Genomic DNA, 11230 nt, shown 5'->3' with positions numbered 1-11230 from the left:
CCGTAATATTTTGTGCAAACAGTCTCCAAATCTGTAGGTAATCCTGATCACCCCTATCTGTTCTTTAAACTTTCAGTTTATTTCTGACTAAACCATATCCCTTTGTTTAATTCTCTTGAAACATTCTAACCACAGCCCTATCTGAGAGTGTTGTAAAATCAGTATATAAAAAAAATGTGAACAGATGACTCCGAGGGTGGCAAAATTAGTTAGAGGGGAGAAACTGAGAAGTACACACAGTAATGTGTATTCACCCTTGCGTCCTTTGCTGTAAATAAAAGGACACTCTCTACAGACTACAGATGTAACTCAATAAACAAAAAGATCAGAGGTCACTCAAAAACGAAAAGAACATATGTAACTCCAGAAACAAAGAGAGAACAGTGAATATATAAACTCTTGTTTTTTCTCTGATTCTGTGTTTCTTTGTTCTTGCTGTTCTTTATGCTTGTGTGCCATTAAGAACTCAAATTATTCTCAGTTTGTCGTCGGTGAGACATACCACATATTGGTATTGTTGCTCGCCTGCAAAGACAGCTGAAGACTGTTGCATGTATAGCAGCCACGCTCTGGTCAACATTGGTATTGTTGATCTTCGGCACAAGATGCTTGTCAGCTCGGTTGCATAGGTATTCCTGGATAGCTCTACTATTTCGAATGTATTTGATGTATCTGTTCTTTGCTGGATCTAGAGTCATGTACTTTGCACGTACACCAAATCGTTCCATGTGTTTTCTTTTGGTAACAGCAGAAGAAGACTTTAATCAGTGGCTACAAGAAATGAGATATAACTAAATAACGGAAAACAACATAAACTAAACAATTTTATGAAATACCCCTCACCCCTGCACTGTTTCTTGCCACCTCCACTTGTCCCACACAAGAGTATTGCCACAGATTCCTTTGTCTCTTTAATTCTGATCGGAAAAGTTGGAAAACAAAGAAGGAAATGTTACCAAAAGAAATATTTGAATTGGGTGAAGGAACAAATCACAACCAGATCAAATGCACTATTACACTTTGTTGCTTGTAAAATGTGGTTAGGTAGACACAGGTCAATACCGTTCAGATTATATAAGCACTCGGCTCGCCTGAGGATGGATGTATGTGAGACCTGAATTTGTATGGTAGCAACAGCGTGGTCATTGATTTACTGCTGTGAATCCCTTGCTTTTCAAATCCATGTGTGAGGAATCTCCTTGCTATTTAATGGCAAGCGGAATTCCTCTCCATGGATCCCCTCACAAGTCCCTGATCACCAAATCAGACCTTACTCAAGTACTGTGTGAAAACTTAACTAAGTCATTCCACTGTCCATGATAGGGTTTCTTTATGGAGAACGGAGAACCAACAGAAACAGATCAGATGGAACATAATGATGGACGCACACCATTGACAAACATCTCAAACACCATTACTATAGGTAAAGGTTATTACACGCGTGCCGATTAACGTTTGAAACGTAGTATTAAGGGTAACACTAATACTAAATTTTATATTGTAGCTGATGAAAATGGATCGAAAAGGCTTGGTCCAAATGTCGATGCTAAGGAACGTAAGAGGCAAAGGGAAAGGGAAAGATATGCCGCGATGACCGTTGAACAAAAAAACGAGAAAAGTAGAAAACGTCGTGAAGCAAGCCAACGAAATAAAGGACCTCCTATACAAACAGAGGGATCTACAGGTGATGAAAAAGTTAAATTCCTAATTATTTTAATGGATCCTCTTGTGGATTAGTGAATGTCTATTAATCTTATTTTGGTTTTCATTTTGTTTCATAGTTAGTCTTTCAGATGGCTGTAGCACAATTGATTTCACAAACTTTGCAACACAAGGTATTGCGGGTATACCTATCACAATTTTTTCCACCGATCGTTTTATAAATACAGAAATACAGATTTGTAGCCATGAAAATCATTTTGCCACTGTTGATTTGGTAGTTCCAAATGTGAATCGAGATGATGATAGCGATTGGTTGCATAGGAATGAGACATTCAAGTCAGACGATGTTTTCACAACAAGAGACCTTCTGACACCAGGTACATGACTGTTCACTCAACTAATTTTGCAAAACAGCTGATTTCATGCGGTTTAACGTATACATGCCTTATTCCAGGCGGTGTGCATGAAACTGTTGGTAACACGCCTAACCATAATTTGGGAAGGACTGCCTACTTTAGAGAGCGGTACAAAAACTTAACTCCAGCCGAGATGGAGCTTAATCGTGAACGCCTTAGGTTGTATAATAATACACCAAAGCGGAAAGGGTCAAAGATAGAGTACATAAGAAAACGTAGAGCACTGTTGGCTGACACATTGAGTCAGGAGTCCATCGCCATGGAGTCCCCAACATATACCCCTGAGGTTGTACACCCTACAACAGATGCAATTGAACCTAATGGATCTGCTCTTACCCCCTGCGACTGGGTTATCCCTGATATCGCCAGTAACCCGTTCCTACCAGCTTCAACACAGACCGAGGATGCCGATTCACTGCGTATGTCTACTAGACCACTAAGACGTAAACAACATGTGCCACGTGGTGAAAGACAAGCTATCTTAGCCCGTCGAAACCGGCAATTTGAAGCATCCATTTCAAGGAACATGGCTACTGTGGCTGAGGATATCATTAGTGACGCCGAGGAAGGGGATGATCGGACACAACCCCATATGACTGCAAAGATCAACAACAATGGTAATTACTATCATTTTTATCCCCCCCCCCCTTTTATCCTGAATGCCCAGGTATTTTATGTGGCTTGTATTTTCACCCTCCAGTTGATGACGATGACGGTGTCGTATTTGAAGACGATGCTGATGAGAACGAGGGATACCTATTCGCTGGGCAATGTACTAATTTCAATCTTTTTATGATATGATACAAATGCTTATATATAAATACATATATGTCTTACTCATTGTTTCCAAAAAAAATATCAGATGAGGATACCGATGAGGATATAGAGATCGATGGTAGTCAAGATGAATCGAGTGCCATTGATGTTCCTGACCCGTACGACAAGGTGTATAGCAACATCCCTGAAGAAACCCATATGCTAAAGACTGTTCCCAACTGCAGTTATTGCACCGCGAAGAAGTTTGAGTATGAGACACCTGGTTTTTGTTGTCGTGGTGGGAAGGTTGAGCTAGCCCCACTGGAGACCCCTCCCCAACTCAAGAGGTTGTGGGATAGTGCAGACTCTGATGCTAGGCACTTTCGTGATAACATTAGGTTTTTTAATGGCCATTTCTCTTTCACATCCCTATACTGTTGCCTCGATAGTATGACAACTAATGTAAGGGATTCTGGTATATACACGTTCCGAGCACAGGGCATGATGTATCACAATATCAAGTCATTTGGTAGGGATGGTGGGGCAGAGCATAAACACCTTGAGCTTTACTTTTATGATGATGATCCCACTCTCGAGCATCGGTACCGTAAGTGTCGCGAAGAGCATCAACAGAAAGACAAAGAGGTTATTCGACAGATAGTCGACATACTACGTGGAAACCCGTACTCCGAGCACCTTAGGACCATGGGTCACGTTGAGAACCTTGATGACTATCGTATCGCGTTGAACCTAGACCAGACGTTGAACCAGAAGACATATAACACACCTCTCACTTCGGAGGTGGCCGCTGTCTGGATCGAAGGGAGCGAAGGGCGAGGCCAGTTCAGCAAGAGTGTTATCCTCCATGGGAAGGACAGTTCAAGCCACTGCATCCGCTCATACCATGGATGCTACGATGCACTATCATATCCATTGTTCTTCCCTAGAGGCGAACTTGGCTGGCACGGAAATATCCCAAAGGTTGGAGTATCCATGGACGAAGTGGATGCATACCGTGCGACACATAGGGCAAGTAATGCAAATGATGAAGATGCGGGTTAGTTGTTTGTTTATATTTTGAAATATTTGCGCATTATTAACTATTTTTCATCATCACTCACTTTATAATCCTTGCGTATGCAGAATCTCCTAGCCATTTATGTGTGTCTGTACGTGACTACTACTGCTACAAATTCCAGATTCGCCCCGGGGTATTCAATCCTATACTTCATGGAAAGCGGCTTTTTCAGCAGTTCGCGGTCGACACGTACATAAAGATTGAGAACTCTCGTTTAGATTACATACGCAAGAATCAGGATCGGTTAAGGGCAGACCTGTACCAGGGCTTGGTGGATAGCATGCTAGATGGAGATATTAGAGGAGAGAAGGTTGGCAAGCGAACTGTGCTGTCGACGTCGTTTATTGGCGGTCCTCGTGACATGAGACGTCGGTATATGGATGCTATGGCTCTGGTGCGGAAGTTTGGTAAACCAGACATATTTCTTACCATGACATGTAACCCTAACTGGGATGAGATAAGGAGGGAGCTTCTCCCTGGGCAGACACCGCAAGATCGTGCGGATCTTGTAGTGTGTGTCTTTCATGCGAAGCTACAAGAGTTAAAGCATCGGCTGACTAAACAGGATATTCTTGGTAAGGTCCGAGCCTACGTCTATGTCGTGGAGTTTCAGAAGCGGGGTTTGCCGCATGCCCATTTTCTACTTATAATGCAGAGGAAGTACAAGCTCACATGTCCTGAGCAGTACGACCTTTTGATCTCAGCCGAGATCCCAAGCAACAAGTACCCTGAACTACGAAAGATGGTTATCAAGCATATGACGCATGGCCCGTGTGGGTCGCTAAACCCTAACTGCCCATGCACTAAGGGTCGTAAATCGTGCAAGAATCATTACCCTCGGCCTTTCAGTGACACAACCTTGCAAGGGAAGGATTCGTACCCTATTTATAGACGTCGTGACGATGACCGTAAAGAAAAGGTCCGAGGGTGCGAACTGGACAATAGATGGGTTGTCCCTTATAACCCATACCTCCTTCGTCTCTTCAACTGCCACATCAATGTCGAGGCATGTGGGAGCATCAAGGCTGTTAAATACCTGTTCAAATACATATACAAAGGCCATGATCGTGCGTCTGTTGTTATGAGAGATGCGAGCAAGGCAGATGATGATGTTGATGAGATCAAGCAGTATAGAGATGCAAGGTGGGTGACTCCTCCGGAAGCCTTGTGGAGGATATACGGCTTTGAGCTTAGTCAGATATCTCCACCTGTTATGCAGCTTCAACTCCATCTTCCAAACATGCACATGGTGGCGTTTCACGAGCGGCAAATGGTCGAGCGAGTCGTCAACCGTCCAGGTGTTGATAGGTCGATGCTCACATCATATTTTGAGGCGAATAGGTTTAATAAGGAGGCTCGTGGCATCCTATATCGTGACTTCCCTGAGTGGTACACTTGGCAGAGTGGTAAGGGAAAAGTATGGCAACGGAGGAAACGAGATACAGGTGGACAAGTCGGTAGGATAGTCTCTGCTCATCCGGCTGAGGGGGAGCGCTACTATCTTCGTGTTCTCCTAAACCACGTGACTGGCGCCGCCTCCTATGTGGATCTAAGGACAGTTGATGGTGTCACCCTACCGACTTTTCGTGAGGCAGCAGAGAGAAGGGGACTACTTGAGTCGGACAACACACTAGATGAGTGTCTCACTGAACGTGCTCTTTTCCAGATGCCATCGTCGCTGCGACGGCTTTTTGCCACAATACTGGTTTACTGTGAGCCAAGCGATGTGGCTGTACTCTGGCAGAAACACAAAGATTCTATGTCAGAGGACTATCAACACAAGAGTCAGAACAAAACTCATGTTGAGCAGATGGTATTGATTGACATTAGGAACATGCTGCAGTCAATGGGAAAGGACATAAAGACATTCCCTCTACCTCCTATGATCGACGCGTATGACGATGCTATTGGTACTGCTCGAGAGGTTTACGAGGAGGAAAGTATCCAACCGACAGTGGAAGATGTGGCTCTTAAAGACTCTCTTAACGAGGAACAGAGGGCCGCCTATGATAAGATTATGTCTGCCGTTGACACCGATCAGGGCGGATTATTCTTTGTGGATGGACCTGGTGGCACCGGGAAGACTTATCTATACAGAGTACTGCTCGCGACGCTACGCAACCAGGGCAAGATTGCAGTGGCAACAGCTACATCTGGCGTTGCGGCTTCCATAATGCCTGGAGGAAGAACCGCCCATTCACGCTTCAAGATACCACTCACTATTGACGATGGCGCTGTATGTAGCTTCACGAAGCAGAGTGGAACAGCAGAGTTGCTACGGAAAGCATCTCTCATTATCTGGGACGAGGCTTCTATGACTAAGAGACAAGCCGTGGAGGCACTGGACAATAGCATGCGCGATATAATGGGTCGCCCCGCACTACCATTTGGTGGTAAAACCATTGTCTTCGGTGGAGATTTCAGACAGGTCTTGCCTGTTGTTCGTAAAGGGTCAAGGGCTCAAGTGGTCGCGTCTTCGCTACGAATGTCTTACCTATGGGAGTCCATGTCCCACTTAAAGCTTGTTAGCAACATGAGAGCAAAAAACGACCCTTGGTTTGCGGAGTTTTTGCTGCGCGTAGGCGGTGGAACTGAGGAAACAAATAGTGACGGCGACATTCGTCTTCCTGATGATGTGTGTGTGCCTTACAGTGGGAGTGACAACGATCTTGACAACCTAATAGACTTTGCTTTCCCAAATCTCAACGAAAATATGTCTGATTCCACCTACATCACTTCAAGGGCGATACTGTCAACACGGAACGACTGGGTTGATATGATAAATGTTAAGATGATTGATCGTTTTCAAGGGGAGCATATGGTGTATCATAGTTTCGATAGCGCCGTGGATGATCCCCACAACTACTACCCACCCGAGTTCCTAAACACATTGACGCCTAATGGGCTACCACCTCATGTTTTGAAGCTCAAGATTGGATGTCCTGTTATATTGCTCCGGAATATAGACCCTGCAAATGGACTTTGCAATGGCACCAGGCTGGTCGTTCGTGGCTTCCAAAGAAATAGCATTGACGCAGAGATTGTACTGGGTCAACACGTTGGAAAACGGATTTTCCTACCGCGTATACCGTTGTGTCCCTCCGATGAAGAGATGTTCCCTTTCCAGTTCAAAAGAAAGCAGTTTCCTGTACGGCTTAGCTTTGCAATGACGGTTAACAAAGCACAGGGTCAGACTATTCCCAATGTTGGTGTATACTTGCCTGAACCAGTGTTCTCTCATGGCCAACTATATGTTGCTCTATCTAGAGCGACGGCCCGATCGAACATAAAGATTCTTGTCATCCCAGCTGTTGATGGGAGGAAAAAGTTAAGGAAGGGTGTAAAGAAAACCCCCACCGTAGATTGTGGGACATATACCAAGAACATCGTCTACAAAGAGGTCCTAACAAATTAGACCCATGGTAAGAGTTGCATGTTCAGCTAACAAACTAATAGGATGATGTTTGTCTTATGTTTGATTGGTCTGGTGTATTATCAAGTCATGTTTGCATGCTACAATTGTTTTTATTAGAGACGCACATGTTTGTGTATTATTAGAGCATGCATACTATCTTAAAGTATTGTTGAGTTTTGGATCATTTGTGAAATTAGCAATAATAATTTTTATGCATCTAACAATTTGTTATGAATGTAGGTTTTTGTCCCGCGAGAATGGAATCTCTATTTGTAGGCTTGTCTCATAACAAGCCAAAAAAATCGGTGGCAACCGCAATAGTTCGAGAAGGTATTAAAATTTTCATAGTTCTGTATGGATCAATTTGTATTTTTTGTAATAACTAATTTTAGTTTTATCTCATGACTGGTTGCTCCTAGACTATATTTGCACGCAAGGTGATCTTGCTCTCATCGATTTTATCAAGGAAATCCCTTGTGAACCAAGGGTAGAAGTCGTTCTTATTGATGATGCCTTCGTTGAAAGGAAGTGGATGGAGTGTTTATTTCAGCCGAGCGCATATTTAGGTGACGAGGTAATGCATGCTTAGTTTTTATATTTGGCGACGTTGTTATGTATAAGTTTTTTTACTCATCCTGGTATTTTTAACCACAACTTACACACTTGCAGGTTATAGACTGTTACATAAATTTGATAAAAGCTCAAAAGCATCTAAAGTGCCGATCTGGAGGTCGCGTTCACATAGAAAATGCTTTCCAGTTCAATTTCCTGAAGCGAGATGGTGATCTTGAAATTAAAACAGAGGAGCTATATCCAATTAAAGACATGACACACATATGTAGCGCTGAACGAAGGGTGTTACTTTACCTAGACCATGACATGGTACATATGAGTTTGCAATCTGAACAGTTAGTGTTTATATGTATTTTATTCTTATGCAAGTATTTATAATTGTTTCGTAGGTGTTTATTCCGATAAACATCTGAGAGACGCATTGGTATCTTGCTGTGATCCATGCAAGAAATATGGAGATACAAGTGCTCGATTCACTTGGTACTTCACAAGACCGCAAAGACCTCACTGACTCTGTGAGTATGCACAAACTAAACAATTATGAATTCAATATTAACTTATCCCAATCTCTAATTTTATTTTACCATATATAAAGATTAAAGGACTGCAAAGACAAATAGATATGATATCTCAACGTAAGGAGTTAAAAGACCACAGGTGGCCAGACCTCCAAGTTGCTTCTTGGCCGCTCAGAGAAATAGACATGGGATATGCAAAGCAGACAGATAGGTACGTCCTAAGATCTTCTTTACCAATTTCTTCATTCATACTAATGTTTATGTTGGTATTAATGTATATTGTAGCTCTTCATGTGGCCTCTTTCTTTTGAACTATATCGAATACTGGACAGGGGATGAACTGTCTGACAGTTTTACCCAGGTATATTATTACTACTATGACATATATGGACATCTACAGTCGGTGTTACATATATAATGCTAAATAATTGTTTCTTATTTGTAGGATGACATGTCACACTTTAGGAAAAAAATGGCTGCTATATTACTATCTTCAGACCTGAATAAGAGAAGGGGGTGTCTGTTATACAAAAATGAAAAAGAAGTTGACTCTGGAAGCCCATCTGATGTTGAGATATTAGAAAACCCAACAGATTCTAATAAGAGGAAACTACTCCACGTGCTTGATGATAGCGAAGTGGTGTTTGAAGATGAGGAAGGCCCTATTACTCAAGCAGACTTGCAAAGGTGGTTTGTTGATGATTGAGATAAAAGAGCTCCTGTAAAAGTCTCTAACGATGGTTGCACCAATGACTTTTTAATGGTTGGTCTTTCCACAAAGGACATGCCAGTGACCAAAGCCGATTCAATAGATGTTTTATGTGATTATATCATGGCAATAGAAGACGATACGACACTAGAGTAAGTGCTCATTGATTTATTTATTTTATGTATATCGACTACTTAGATTCTTGATATAGAGTTTCGTCATGCTACATTACAGGAGAACATGGGTGCGAAGTTTCAATCCTTTTAAGATAGAAATATCTGTCAAAGACCTGCAAAACATATTAACGACAACTCAAGATATGATTCTAAGATGTTTTGATATGGCTATTCGGCTGCTTGCCAATAAAGAGTCACGTAAACCGAAAGAAGAAATCATAAATAATAGAAAGCATTATATGGACATGCGTTTTTGGGTAAGTTTGTTTCAAATCATTAATGTATTAATATATAGTATCTACATCTAATCATCATGTGTACATGTATATATACTGTCCAGAGAATGGTTGGTTTTGGTAAAATACCAAAGTACCATCAGGATCCTACAACAGAAGAGTTGGCCAAAACACTAGATTGTTGGCCATCAATGAATTATTATATCACGGGTTGTAGATATGTAAGTATGTGTTCATTTCGAATGTATTTATAAAGGACACTTCTGTTGTAGGATCCTAATGACTGATATTTTGCAGGTTCTCATGCCATGGAAATTCAATGGATGTCACGCCCTTTTCGTAATAGATCATGTTAAAAAGCATGTGACTTTTATCGATTTTACACCGACTTAAGATTGGTGTAAACACATGCCATACAAGAGGTTCGCGGAAGCGATTATCATGGCCTCAAAAAAATATAAGATTGCTTACAGCAAGAAACGTTCTGGATGGACGGAGGATATCTTTAAGTGGGAACATACAATTCAGACTGGTGTTCCAATTGACTTAAGAGGGTATTTTCTTCGTACCACCTTCTCATCAGTTTAAATTTTTTCTATGATAATCATTGTATAAAACATAGTTGCCCAAATATTATTATATAGGTTTAATACCAGCTACCTCGTTCTACAAGCTATGGCCATGTGGGGGAATGACAGACGACTGAAATTTGTTGGGGTGAGTGTAGTACGTTTGTTTTATGTTCAAAACTTACATTCTAGCTATCTCGTTCTACAATATAATATATTTTGTTCTCTTATCTCTTTGTCTGTAGGATGCAAAAACTCTTCGAAGAAACTTTGTGATTGATCTTTTAAGTTATGAGGACAATTCGTGCCGATATGCCATCCCTGCAAACATACAACAAAGACTTGTCGATATCGCTAGAAAGGATTAGCTGATTAGTGAACAGTTGTCGACACATTTGTCTGTAACTAATTTGTGTGATATTGATAATGTTTTCCAATATATCAGTGCAAACTATGATATTGAATGAAATAGTTTTTATATGAATCTCTTTTGAAGCCATTGAGATTCCCAACACTTAACTAGCTTCTTGAAGGATTCTTGTTTTCTTATTTAGTTTCAGTTAGTTCTTTATAGTACTGTATGTTTATTTAGGATAACATTGGGGTATTCGTTGATCAAAATGGTAAACTTATTCTCGATGGCAGAATTATTTGGTTAGACACACCAGCTTCTGTTGTTATACATAAACCATATGCTGTGGCCCGCTTGCCACGACATGTTGAGGTGAGGGATTACTATTAGTTACTGTGTACCACTGCTTGTTTATTTCAATGCACAAGATATCAACCATTTGAACCCTACTTTGGACAGTTTTAAAAATAATGGCCAAAATTTTCAGATTCAGCTCCAGTTGAGAAAATAATGTGGTGCACGCTATATTAAGGGCACCATGCTTACCATGGTACTGTTGGGTATCATATATTAATCACTGTGTCTGATCACTTCACAGGTAAGCATCTCCGTGGATGGAGCCTGAAGTATATTCAGTTACTTCAGACATGTTGTGAGCAGTGTGAGTACAAATCAACACACTGTGGTTCCTTGTCTGGATTACTCAAGAACATTTCTAAGTGACGAACAATACCAACATAGTTTACTGCAGCCATTGAATAAAAGTAAGT

General features: G+C 41.3%; 1 pseudogene across 1 annotated transcript; it reads left to right on the top strand.

Moving 5' to 3' along the window:
* The first annotated feature begins 1327 nt into the window (after positions 1–1327).
* Positions 1328–10652, top strand: LOC103648294 (uncharacterized; annotated as a pseudogene). Its single transcript, XR_563376.2, has 16 exons — positions 1328–1423; positions 1505–1684; positions 1782–1835; positions 1941–2039; positions 7568–7657; positions 7747–7901; positions 7997–8209; positions 8290–8415; positions 8496–8629; positions 8704–8779; positions 8864–9279; positions 9362–9560; positions 9644–9760; positions 9837–10093; positions 10184–10256; positions 10354–10652. The product of XR_563376.2 is annotated as an uncharacterized protein (transcript).
* Positions 10653–11230: the final 578 nt, after the last annotated feature.

This window comes from Zea mays, chromosome 2, assembly GCF_902167145.1.
Source record: "Zea mays cultivar B73 chromosome 2, Zm-B73-REFERENCE-NAM-5.0, whole genome shotgun sequence".
NCBI classification, from domain to species: Eukaryota; Viridiplantae; Streptophyta; class Magnoliopsida; order Poales; family Poaceae; genus Zea; species Zea mays.
The sequence above is the reverse complement of the archived record's forward strand: the minus strand, read 5'-3'. Positions and strand labels throughout refer to the sequence as shown.